Source organism: Bactrocera tryoni, chromosome 2, assembly GCF_016617805.1.
Source record: "Bactrocera tryoni isolate S06 chromosome 2, CSIRO_BtryS06_freeze2, whole genome shotgun sequence".
NCBI classification, from domain to species: domain Eukaryota; kingdom Metazoa; phylum Arthropoda; class Insecta; order Diptera; family Tephritidae; genus Bactrocera; species Bactrocera tryoni.
This window is the reverse complement of record NC_052500.1, coordinates 31,071,564-31,084,749: the sequence shown is the minus strand read 5'-3', so window position 1 is coordinate 31,084,749 and position 13,186 is coordinate 31,071,564. Positions and strand designations below refer to the sequence as shown.

At 35.9% G+C, this 13,186-nt stretch overlaps 1 protein-coding gene across 4 annotated transcripts in view; it reads left to right on the top strand.

The window, feature by feature from the left end:
• LOC120768428 (putative neural-cadherin 2) overlaps window positions 1–13,186 on the top strand; it is a 572,777-nt gene that overhangs the window by 518,614 nt on the left and 40,977 nt on the right. The window lies entirely within an intron of this gene.

Sequence of the window (13,186 nt, the reverse complement as noted above, 5' to 3'; positions counted from 1 at the left end):
ATGAACTAACAAATATTAATATTGAAATGACATTTTTTCTTTTTGGATAAAGAAAACTTAAATTGTTGTAGGCTTTAGAAAAAATATATATATTAGTATGTGATTCTAATTATAATAAAAAAAAACCGAAAGAAACAAAACCTCAAGATCCTGCAACTTCTTTCTAGTGAAATGGGTGGCAGATTGACTAATTTGACCTATGCGATTACAAACTTCTGGAGAACGCCTCCTGAATATATTTACCGATATTAATAGTTTACTTATTTCTTTAACTTCAAGCAGAAAGGTTAATAAAATATATTTAAGTAATTAATATATAGTCAATCGCATAGAACTGGTGTCGGAGCATTACTAACGGAAGCCAAAGCCCACAGTTGATAAATAGTTCCCGACAATATACTTTCCCACCAACCATCGTGGAAACTCGGATCCATTCCTTCAAAGGCTCTCTCCTCAAGCGACTCCTCCCATACTATACCACCCTCCAAGATATGTGAACGATGAAAAGATTATCAGGTTTAGGATCGGCGGATTTTTAATGAAGCATTTTAGAAATAAATTAAAACCTGCAGGGATCTGAAGTATGATGTTAATCGTGCTAGTGGGTGTAGTCTGTACTACACTATTCATGCTGATGAGAGCCGCTCGTTACATACTCACTAATTTTTTCGTGTTTATAATTTCACCATACAACACATTATTGTCGTGACTATGGTCGTCTTGAACTAGAGAACTACTATTACCAATAGCCCTATTGTTGTATGGAACAACAGATGCCTTTTTATTTTTCCTAGATATTGCGTTTTCACGAGAGATTGCTGTATAGCCCAAGATGTTTTACACCATCTGCAAATCTGGAACTCTTTCCTTTAAATTATAGCAGATGCGCCTCCGGGATTTTGTATTTCGTAGTAAATAACAATAATTTCGTTCTACTAAAATGACAAGGCCTCTTTTAGCAGCTATTCCCGGCCTCATACGCGCTGCCTAAAAATTTTCCTTCAACAATGAAGGCTACGTCATCTTCATAGGTCATCGTAATGGACAACCATGATCGAAACAAATGCCAAGAGAACTCCCTCCCATGAAGTTACCCTATTTTTATTACGGTGTGTCCGTACACTGCATTACTAAGAAAGATATGCTTAAAGTTGGATTCGATCCCAAACATATTCAGATCTCCAATGATGTAGAGATTGATGCATATAAACTCCTTGGCCACAACAAGCGAACTCTTGCCGGTCTAACTAATGAACGTCTGACCTGTAGGCAGGTCTTAGGAATAATATATACCAATATATTGCAGCTCGACTAAACGGGTACTAGCCAGTCCGCTGCAGTTAGGATAACCAAGGCAGTCATATAATACTTTTGTTCCCCTAACAGTTGTTTGTAACTCCTCACAATATTGGAGATAGATATGAGTAATATATAAATGGTCGGAAATACGAGACCAGTTTTCACTCGGCTGACTGTATTTTCCTCTCTTCGTCAGTCCGTTTATGCAAGAAATGCTGCATATGTTGTCGGACAGCATAAGAAGGTTAGTGTTATAAATTGGCGAAATTCTATCAATGTTACGCTCACAAGTATTATAATTAAGTACTAAAATAAGCTACAAGACTATAATTTTTTTGCAGCGAACTGCATTAAGAGGGGCACCTGTGTGTAGGGATGCAAACGATGCAATGATGTTTCTAAAACATCGATGTTTTTGTTAAAAAGCATCGATGTTTGCAATCGATGTTGTTAATCTAAAAACATCGATACATCGATGTTGCATGGATCGATGTTTTATGGCGATGTTTTTTAAAATTTTACTCCACATCTTTGCAGCACTTTTTCTCGGTATTAATGCGAAAACATCTGCTTCGAAACGCTTTAGCAAACTGTCATGTGTTTTGTTGTAAAATACGGAGAATTCGTTGGTTGAATGTGCACCAACAATAACACCAACAATGACAGACTATGTTATACTAGAGTACAAGTACATAAACTTTTACTGAAGATCTTGCTGCACACACAGACGGACAGACAGTCACGCGGATTTATCTTGCCATTTTCATACATATATAACAGGCGTTTTTGGACGTGTGGTTTCCAATGAGGCAATTGTAGTTGGTCTTTTTGTCAGCTGTTACTTCACTTACACTCAGTTTGGTTTGCCATTTCATAATGAACAGACTTACTTCGGAACAGTGTCTACAAAATGTGCAAATTTATTATGAAATGAAAGTAATGATTCGGTTCGGACACTTCGCGCAATGCGTCTAGGGATGCAAACGATGCATCGATGTTTTTGTCAAAAAGCATCGATGTTGTGATTCTAAAAACATCGATACATCGATGTTGCCTGAATCGATGATTTATGTCGATGTTTTTTCAAATTTTACTCCACATCTTTGCAGCACTTTTTCTCGGTATTAATGCGAAAACATCTGCTTCGAAACGCTTTAGCAAACTTTAATGTGTTTTGTTGTAAAATACGGAGAATTCGTTGGTTGAATGTGCACTTGAATAATACTGAGAATTCGCGGAATGAGTTTTACAACAAATCGAAAATACATTTTGTGTGACAGTCTATTTTGTGCTATGTGTGCTAGAAGTTGTTTTTGAGCGTTTAATATAAGTTTTGTTTCGTATTCATCTGTTGTCAATCACAACTTTATTACAGGTGTAGTGAATATAAAATATATGTAAATAATTGCGTTAGACGTTTAAATAAGTATGTACATAATATTTCAGATTTTCAAAGTGCTGCCTTCAAAATTAAAAAGCAAGGTCTGGAGCTTCTTTATAAGAAATTCAGATGCATCCGCCACATGCAAACTCTGCAACAAGAAATTAAAAACATCAGGTAACACGTCGAATCTTCGCTGTCACGTTGAGAATGTACATAAAAAGGTATTACTCGATCAAGTTGATAATGCAGAATGCTCCTCCAAAACTACGCCGGACTCGGAACCAAAACAGCCAAAAATTTCTGAAATAATTAACATATCACCAACCGCTGGGACGACAGCGTCAAGTGAGTTATCCGACAATAGTAATAAGAAGACTGCAAGTATTGAATCGTCTCCTAGTACATGTACTCCATCAGTACTGCAAAATAAATCGGATCAGTTGCCTGCGCTGATCCAACCTAATGTGAAAGGCTGTTTTGAGCAGGTCAAAGGTATTTCTTACCAAGATGACCCCAAATCAAGGAAAATTACTGAAGCAATTGTAAAATATATTATAATGGACAACAAGCCATTTTCCACTGTAGAAGTTTTCTGCAGATGATGAAATAACTGGTTACGCTTTTTAAAGTTCCAAGTAGAGAAACAATAAAATTACGAGTGGATGAAAAATATGAAGCGCTGTCTTCAATTTTCAATGAGTATATTCGTAAGTGCGACAGTTATCGCCTAACGTATGACATATGGACGGAGACAATGAAAAATCAGTCGTTCCTTGGGGTAACAATTCATTTTTTGGACAATTTACGTTTGTTGAGTGGGACGTTAAGAGTAATCGAACTACACGAAAATCATACAGCAGCTTATTTAGAAGAAACTATGTTTAAACTTTTCAACGAGTGGAACGTTTCCATAAATAAACTTTCTGCTTGTGTAACAGATAGTGATTCAACCATGATGAAATTTAATAGAAGCTTGTTTGGCGAAAAAAAAGAATACCCTTCCAAATTTCATAAAAGATGCAAATAATGACGTTGGTACGTCGGAATCTTCGGATGAGTGTGCAACAGAAAACCCGTTTGATATTTGGAGCCATCATAAACACCACCAAAATATGAAATGTAAGTTTTTCAATTTATCTGCTATAACAACAACGGAAGTTGAAGTGCAAATGTATCTTGGATTAGCTGTTACTTCTATCAATCAGAATCCACCAGAAATGTGCGATGATATGAAAAATGTATTTCCTGAATTGTATAAACAAGCTTCCAAATATTTATCCATTGTGGCCACTTCAGTCCCTAGTGAACGACTGTTTTCTAAAGCTGGAGCAACGATCACACAGCAAAGAAATCGCTTGACAGGGAAAAAACTTTCCAAATTGTTATTTTTAAATTCTGTTTTAAATAAATAATTTGTTGTTTGTTCAAAAACTATTTATATCTTTTATATATTGAGAAAAGGTTTTAATAGGTAGCTAAAATATATAACAATTAAAGGCGTACTACTGTATTTCACTTATTTATGGTTCTGACATAAGCTTTTTATCCTCACTAATAAAATACGTTAAAAAAGTTCAAAAATCCATCGATGTTTCGATTTCGATATTGTTTGAAGAAACATCGATACATCGAACCATCGATGTTTCATTTCACGATGTTTGCATCCCTACCTGTGTGTTGATCATTTTTTTCACTGTGGGCATACCCCGCCCCCATCTCAGGATTTAATGTGTATATCTCACAAGCCACATAAGCTATTTCAACTAAGCTTACTGAGAAGAACTCTTTGCAGCACCTCTTTATGCTTTGAAATATTCAGTTATACTCGAAATAAGGTCTTGCTTACTTGTTATTACTTTGAATGGATGGGAATATATTATGAAAGAAGCTTTTTCATCATTAATTCAAATTCAAATTCTACTTATTTTTTTTGTTTATATGAATATAAATATTTCCATTCATTAGTACAAAAGCAGAGATTAATTAACTTTATATGCATTTATGCCAAATATTTTGCTTTCAATTTAGCTCATAAACACATTAATTTAACGAGAATTTTGAGTCGTGTCATTGTTATTCATTAATTTCATTTAATAAAGTTTTTATTCAAATTTATGTAATGCACAAATGTACACAGCGCTCCGACAAAAGTCTTTGGCATTCGTAAGTTCCTTGGCATTGTAATTTGCATTTCAAACACTTATACGCACGTTTTTAATTACGGACAAATGCCATTTTCTTGTTTTCGGCACACCACGCGGTCACAGTTCGCAGCTTGGTGCCCTAAGCGGGCCATAATTAACATTTTATGAGAACAGCCTTTTCGTATACGCCGAAAAACGGCGTTGGTAGCAAGAGGAGGTGAGGGTGTAAGACCTCACGCATACATATAAAGCTCAGAGCTGCAGAGCTGCACTGTGAACAACATTATATGTATGTATAGTATAAGAATATAAAGTAATGTGTTGTGGGAGCTGTTGCATGTTAAATATAAAAACAAAATTAAAGAACACTTCTTTTAAAATGTAGGGGTTTTAAAAACGAAACTGCAATATAGAAAGTAATAATTTGAAGTATCATTATTACTAAAATTTGTTAAACGCGACTTCCTAGTTTTGATTAGCTACTTTGTACAAGCTTTTGAAACTTAAGACAAATTGTAGCAACATCAAAACCCACTAGCATAAATGTCTCCAGTTGTCAAAACGCAAGAATTTGGTCTGCGATATGTGTAATTAAGCACCATAAAGCGTACTAAAGACCGTCTAATAAAAGACAAGGAGAACAGACAAAATTTTTATACTAACTCTGTCGCGCACCGCTTTGTTGCTAAGCAACTCTTTCGCTGTTAGTTCATGCAAATTACACAAGAATCTGGCAACATGCATGCCTGAACGAATGTGCCGCCATTTGCTGCATACACACACACACACACACGCACACACCATATTTGCACAAGTAAGCTGTGTTGCACGTTCATTTAAATTCACCCTGCGGCTGTATCAGCAGCAACATCAACCGGAATCGGTGCAAAAGAGCGCCGCGTGCAAGCAGCCAGCGACGTAACCCAGATTTCAAAGCGAAGCATAAAAGAAATAACAAATAAGTTGAAAACAAAAACCACCCAAAAATCGGCCAGGCAAGGAGTGCATATTTATATGCCTTTGGTGATTTCAGTTATGTCATTGTTGCAACATACGCGCCTGTTGGCCGGTCCCACACACACCTACAAATACACTATAGCACCGCAACGGTAGAAAATAAGATTTCAGCAGCCTCAGCCATATCCACCAGTAACGGCAGCAGTTGTGTCTGCTGATATGCACAATGGCGGCTCGCTTGTTTTGCCAGAATTCGCTATCTTTTGAATTGTTGTTAGGTGCATACTGAATACAAATTTCATGAACGCATAAATTCTCCGCGTGGTTCAAATACAAGTGTGTTAGTAACGAAGAATTGTATTATTTTACGCGAATTGCAGTGAGCTGTTTTACATTTAAAGCCGTAATATTTAGAATATTTTCTCTACCCAAGTCCCAATTTATTAAATAAACCTTGTTCTTCAATATTACCTCTAAGTGATATTTTTCATATAAATTAATGCAACTAACTAACTGTCTTAAAGCGTAAACATCCCAAACAATTAGCGAAGCTCTGAATGAAGTGTACATAAATTTAAAAGCCGTTATATGGATGTGATTGTATTCAAAATATATGAAGAATGTGGATCACACCGCTCTGAGGTTGCTGTTAAAAGTTGGTATGCTTTTTAATAGGATTCCTTCAAATAAAGACACAAAAGAATACAGTTATAACGGCAAAAATGCGTTATATGTGCCACCGATAGTTTGAAAAGAGACGTACCTTATTGTAAAGACCACTTAAAAAACAACAATGAACTGCACAAAGAAAGTTGTCAGTTTTTCACTTTTCACTGTTGCAGCAGAAAGATCTACGTGGCATATGTCGCCGTTATACAAAAGTCATAGCCAACCATAAATACGTACACATGTACACACGTATGTGTGTATGTGTGTATTCATGTACTGCTACAATCAAGGAGTGCATCCAGCTTCATTGCGAATTCCCTTTCCTTCCATCACTGTAACTTCAAGCGGATTAGACCCGCGCAGTGTGCTTTCAGTTACTCGCACATAACACGTAACGTTTTCTTTTAAACTACCTTTATTTGTTTTGCTCCACTTACTCTCTTGACGCGTTTGACATTTTGCGATCCTTGCCAAATGGGCATCAAAGCGCTGGAAAAGCCAAAGTATTACCGGCTGTCGTCAGATGTTCTGCAAGTAGCCTGTTATGGCGCGTTCAATAGTCGTGAGCTCCATGAATACGAAATCCAAAATTTAAAATTAGTCATTAACATATTAAAAAAAAATAATTTTTTTCTTGCTTATCTTGGATTTTTTTAGTTATTTGAATCGAAAAGAATTTTGTGTGATTAAAAGAAGAAATATATATTTTAAATAAACTCTAGTCAAACACTGAAATGATAATAACAATGTTAGTTTCATTACGTGGAAATTTTTTTTTCAGTTACTAAAGCGACCTGATAATTTCGATAGTTTTTCGAAACCGAAGTGCTTACAAGAAGGAATATATTTATATATACAAATCTCCCAGCGGATTTAAAATCACCAAATTCTTTTAAGGTTTCATCGAATATATTGAAAGTAGGCATTGCTATATTAATGAATCTAACATCTTATTTCGTAAGCTAGTCAGGTGAGGTACATCCCTAAAATTAGATTCCAGAAAGAAATAATATAGGTGCCTCTACAACTAGGCTTTCACTTACTTAACACTAGGAGAAACTTTATGTTTCTTCAGATTTTCTTAAAGTGCATTTCCTAAGTAAAATCATAAAAACAAAACAAGTTTTACCACCATAAGAAATTCTGTATTAATATGTCACTGTTAATATTTGGCGTAACGATTTTTTTTTTTTTCAAACCAAAGCATGCCAGATCTGTTGGAAAAATACAAATTAATAACCCTGCTAGACACTAGGGTGGGTCGATTCCGGACTTTTTTCGATTCAGAATTTCTAATAGTGCGGAAAAGTTGCCTTAGTACTTCCTGATTCCAATGCAACTTTTTGTTTTGAGATCGGATTGAACCTTCAACCCCAACTCCGGCCTTGAAATTTCGGAAATTCGCCTAAAATCGTGAAATTGTCTACCTAGCGCCTGAAATACGCATCTCATGGCAAAATGTATAAAACAAAAGTTATTTGTCACGTCATTTGCTACCGAAGTGGTATATGTGATCATGGCCGTAGGACGAACCGCCCGAGATACGAGCGAAAATGCGGCGCGCCACAGCGCAAGCTGAAAATCGACTTGCGGCAACACTTCTTGACGTTGATTTCGCCGTGTGCTATCACTCACATTCATTTACCTACGCCAAAGGACACGTTCAGATAGGTCTCCACACAAATATTTTTTCATCGAGTTCCTTCACTCTTGTCGGAGATTTCGCCGAGTGCTATCACTCACATTCATTCACCTACGCCAACGGACACGTTCGGATAGGTCTCCACACAAATATTTTTTCATCGAGTTACTTTACTCTTGTCGGTGATTTCGCCGAGTGCTATCATTTATATTCTCTCAACAGAACACAGAACTCGAAATGTCTGTATCTAAATTTAAATTTAGACAGAAATGTCCTTTGTTTGGCATATATCCGTACAATCTCTCTGAGTCCCAGTTACCTACTTACCAGGATGTTCTTTTGTGTTATAAGTTTGAAAGATTTCGTATAGGGCGACTCCGAGGCGACAACTACGAACCTAGGAGTAAAGAGGTTACAGAAATAGTTGCAAAAAGGTGCGTTGCACATGGATTCTTTCAAAAACGATGCTGATGATGAATTTTCTCTTCCATCCTCTAAAACTAAACAAAACACACTAGTATTAGAACACACTGCTTTAGCTGCCCAAAGATTTGGAGTAAGTGATAGAGCAGCGGCTTTGTTTGTTTCATCTGCTTTTCTGGATGCCGAAAGAGGTAGGCCATTACAGTGGGTTGTTTGTCTTCTACATTTCAACGAACTTCCATTTCGTGATCTTTTCGAAAACATAGATGGTGTCTCAAAGAGTCAAAATACATTCTCTGGCGACATAGGTAAACTGCTCCCTGATTGTGAGAAGTTGCCAAATTTGAAAGTTTTCCATCCTGCCAATTACCTTCTGAGGTTATTAATCCGACCCAACTAAGCACAAACCAAGCTTATCTCTATAAAATATCAGAAGCTGTTATTTCCGGTCAATGTTCCTCAGATTTCGCGTCGATGCATCCAGGTGACATGTGCAAATCTCGCTGGCTCAGCCAGTATGATGACTGACGAACGGATAGAAGTCAGAAAGTTGGCCCTTGACCGTCTTCTGGCAGCCAGAGAAGCAGAGTCTGACACTGTAAATGGAAGAGTTAGATGTAATATAGTGCCAAAGCTGAATTTCAAAGCTAATAATTATTACGATATGATTAACTGGAAGACCTTGACTGTTCCACCAGTTCTTTGTTCAGTTTCTAACGAAGAACTCATAAAAGGGCTGTCGGGAGACACTGCAGAGGTATGGAAATTTAGTGAATTCTCCTCTCACACCGTGGCAGTCGAGAGAACACTCAAACTGGTGACAGAGGCATCTTCTAAAGTTATTGGCCCCCAATCTCGTGATCGTTTTATACGCTCTACACTGAAATCTAGGCAACAAGTGACAAAGTTTAGTGCAAAATCTGATTTTATCAATAAATTTGCCACAGATTCATACTAAAACAAGCCTGATATATGGTTGGTTGGTTGGGTTGGGCTTGGGAGGAACCCGAAGCGCAGCCACCTCCACGCGGTGGGTTCTGGGTGACCAATACAGGTTAGCTGAGAGCTGCAACAATTTTCACCTTGCGCTGTGGCGCGCCGCCTTTTCGCTCGTATCTCGGGAACGGTTCATCCTACGGCCATGATCACATACACCATTTCGGTAGCAAATGACGTGACAAATAACTTTTGATTTATACATTTTGCCATGAGATGCGTATTTCAGGCGCTAGGTAGACAATTTCACGATTTTAGGCCAAATTACCGAAATTTCAAGGCTGGAGTTGGGGTTGAAGATGCAATCCGATCTCAAAACAAAAAGTTGGTTTGGAATCAGGAAGTACTAAGGCAACTTTTCCGCACATTAGAAATGCCGAATCGAAAAAAGTCCGGAATCGACCCACCCTACTAGACACCCATATTTACTTTTTTTGATTCCCCATATATTGAAATAGACATAATCCCATCTCTACATCGTATATACATATGTATGAATCGGTAAAAAATGTATACATTTTTTTAGCACAGTGCGTTTCTTCCCTGCTTCGTCTTTATTGTATCCATCCGTATTATATCTCAATATAATTATATAAAAGTGCTTGTATAAATTATTCTAAAGTTTCGAAGAAATCCAGGAAATTTTTAAACACTTTAACACTAGTTTACAAACATTTTCGATGTGATGTAAGGACATTTTTTTTCATAATTTTGGGTTGCGAAAGCCGAAAATTATAGTAAAAAATTTCTAACACGTTGGTGTTTTAGTCAAGGGGTACGGGGTTGAAACCACCACCATTTGCAAAAATTATAAACATAGTTGTACGTTAGAGTTTTATTTTAAGTACTTTTGTCTATAAAGTGACCGCAGCATCGCTGCAGCACGATGTGATCTTTTTGTCATCCATGATATTCGTAAGAGTATTTCTTTGGCACCCATCTTAGCCCGAGAATACCTGGCGCATACATTGAATCTGAAGAAACCTCACAAATAATGTAAAGTCAGATAGATGGGAACAATTCGATTTCAAAATGTGGGGTGTCAGGTATAGACCGATTGCGAATAGAGTTTTCATCTATCGAGAGTACTGTTTTTAAGTATATAAGTAAGTTTTCTTGTGATAACAATTTCGATCCTTAAGTTAGCTACGCTAAAGTACAATCAACTGGCATTTAGGCAAAAGAAAAACCCGGTTACTTTTTCATCAAGTGAAAGTTTTCATGTTTTCCGTTTTAGGATGGTTCTTCATTAAATAAGATATATGAACACATTTTTAAGTGATTAAACAGTAGACTTTAATTAAATTTGTTTTTTAGGGAATTGTTCGAATTTTTTACAATCATTTGTTTTTGCAAAAAATTTTAATATCAGATGAAAGAGGCTACTTTCATTCTTAATCGTACTGAATAATAGCGAAATCGATTTGGTCTATTAGGAGAAACTAAATATTTCCAAAATCATAGACGCAAATATTAATAGCAAAATCGTCATAGTTCTATTATTATTATGATTGTACCTATTACCAAAACAAATCGAGGTAGATATAAGATTACATTTATACCTGGCACACCTATTTCACAGTGCGGAAATGGGTGGAATCAGACTGCAATCACGCCTACTTCGCCTACACCCATTGAAATTGAGAGAGAATCATTTCTTGATAAACTAAGCCTGTGTATCAAAAATGGGTACAATCAGGTCAATACTTCCCTAAGTCCACATCGGCAAATATTTAAGTTAGCTCAATAAAAATTACAGAACAGGTTTTACTCATAAAAGTGTATTTTTGTTTTTTGGCGAAAACTTGACCTAGCCCCCATAAAACTAATATCAGATTTTGCAAACATCCGGTTGACTTTATTCCATATGATTGGTGATTCTATGTGAGGTACCTTAATGAAACGCAGGGTATATTTTATTAGATAGTGGCACGACAATAGTTAATAGACAAAATCGGGTCGATACTACCCCATCTCCCATATACTGCATTTAATGATTTACGTAATTCTAACAAATATTATGTCGAATAAGTCGGATGGTGCATGAGTTATATATGGTATAAGTATATATGTATAAAATTGCTTAGATTCCGATCCTTCGGTTGCAACCGAAGTGAGCGCTTCTTTACTTGTTTGTTAACCATTTAGAAACAAGCAACGTTAAGTGTACGAAAAAAGCTCGACCATAGAAAAAATGCGGATAAACTTGGGAGATTTTGTATCATCTGAGAATATGGAAGACTAAGTTTATATTTAAGGGGGGGCAAGGCTTGTTTCGTCGAAAAAATACCTTTTTTCGTGAATTTTTTTTTTTAAATTATTGCTGTAGATTTATTTTACTTGTTATATATGAAAGTACAACATTTGAAGGATACTTAAAAAAGTTTTATCGAAAAATAGCGAGGAATAACGGATTTATAGTCGATCTCTGCAGGCACCTCGAAAAAAAGTTTTTGTGCGGTGACCAGCATAGAGCATCACTGGATCATCCGAAACCAAAAAATCAAAATGCTTTCTGTAGTTTAATAGTTTATCTTTCAACTGACGTCGAGTTTTTTTTTAATTTTTCAATTTTTGGTACCCTTTTCAAGCCAAAATGACGATTTTAGACGAAAAAATCGACTTATTTGTTATTGTAAAATTCTTAGAAATTAAAGCTTTTGGAAAAAATCGACGTCATTTGAGAGCTATATATACATATATAGAATATTTGTACAAAATTTCAAAACGATCGATGCAGTAGTTTTTTCTGTAGGCTGGTCACCGACTTTAAAAATGACATATTTGAGAAAATCGATTCAAAGTTTTGTACACTCAGCGCACGTAGCTGGAGGTATCGTTATTCAACCTGCTGTAGCTTCGTTAGTTTTTCTCCGAACGACCTAAAACTTTAACACAATATTCGTGAGATGTTGATGGTTCAGAAAAAAAAATTTAAAAAAATGGAAAAAAAGTTGTCAAACCTTACCCCCCCTTAATAATAAATCATTTAGGACACGCGACTCTCCTCATTTATTTACATTTCCAAGTCAACCAATACAATATTCAATTATATAATATGAGAATAACTTACCATATAAGTTTCTCAAAAAGTTGACTTGCAACAAAAACCAAAATAAATAAATATTTAGCTGTTAAGTGCGTTCGTACAAATATATATATATCAAGCAAGCGCATACATATCTACATACATACTTGCTTGCAACATCTAATTGTTGCACGTATGCAAATGGAATTCACTCCGCATCAGTTCACTTGAAAAGCTAAGAAAATACAAAATTACTTTTTACATTTGCACTAGAACTGGCATTGTTGCAGTAATAGTTTCCATCACGTGCGCTTCACATTTCTTTTGGAAGCATTGAGAGGCAACACCCAGAGTAAGCAATAAAACTGGGACGAAAGTGAATAACAATGAGAAATAAATTGTTGCTTAAACTATTTGCACAGATTTCTGAGTATAGGATTTGTAAATAGAGATGTATTACTGTAAGTTAAGGTAAGGAATTCTAAAATATTAGGAAATTATTTTTTGGAAATTTTTCATAAAGTTATCAAGAAGCTTTCAAGGCAATTTTAAATGCGTTGTAAATGTATTTTTTATTTTTATTTGAGATTAAATGTATTAAATGTGCAATTTCTGCCATTTCTTCCCTTCTCTTTCCTCGAAAA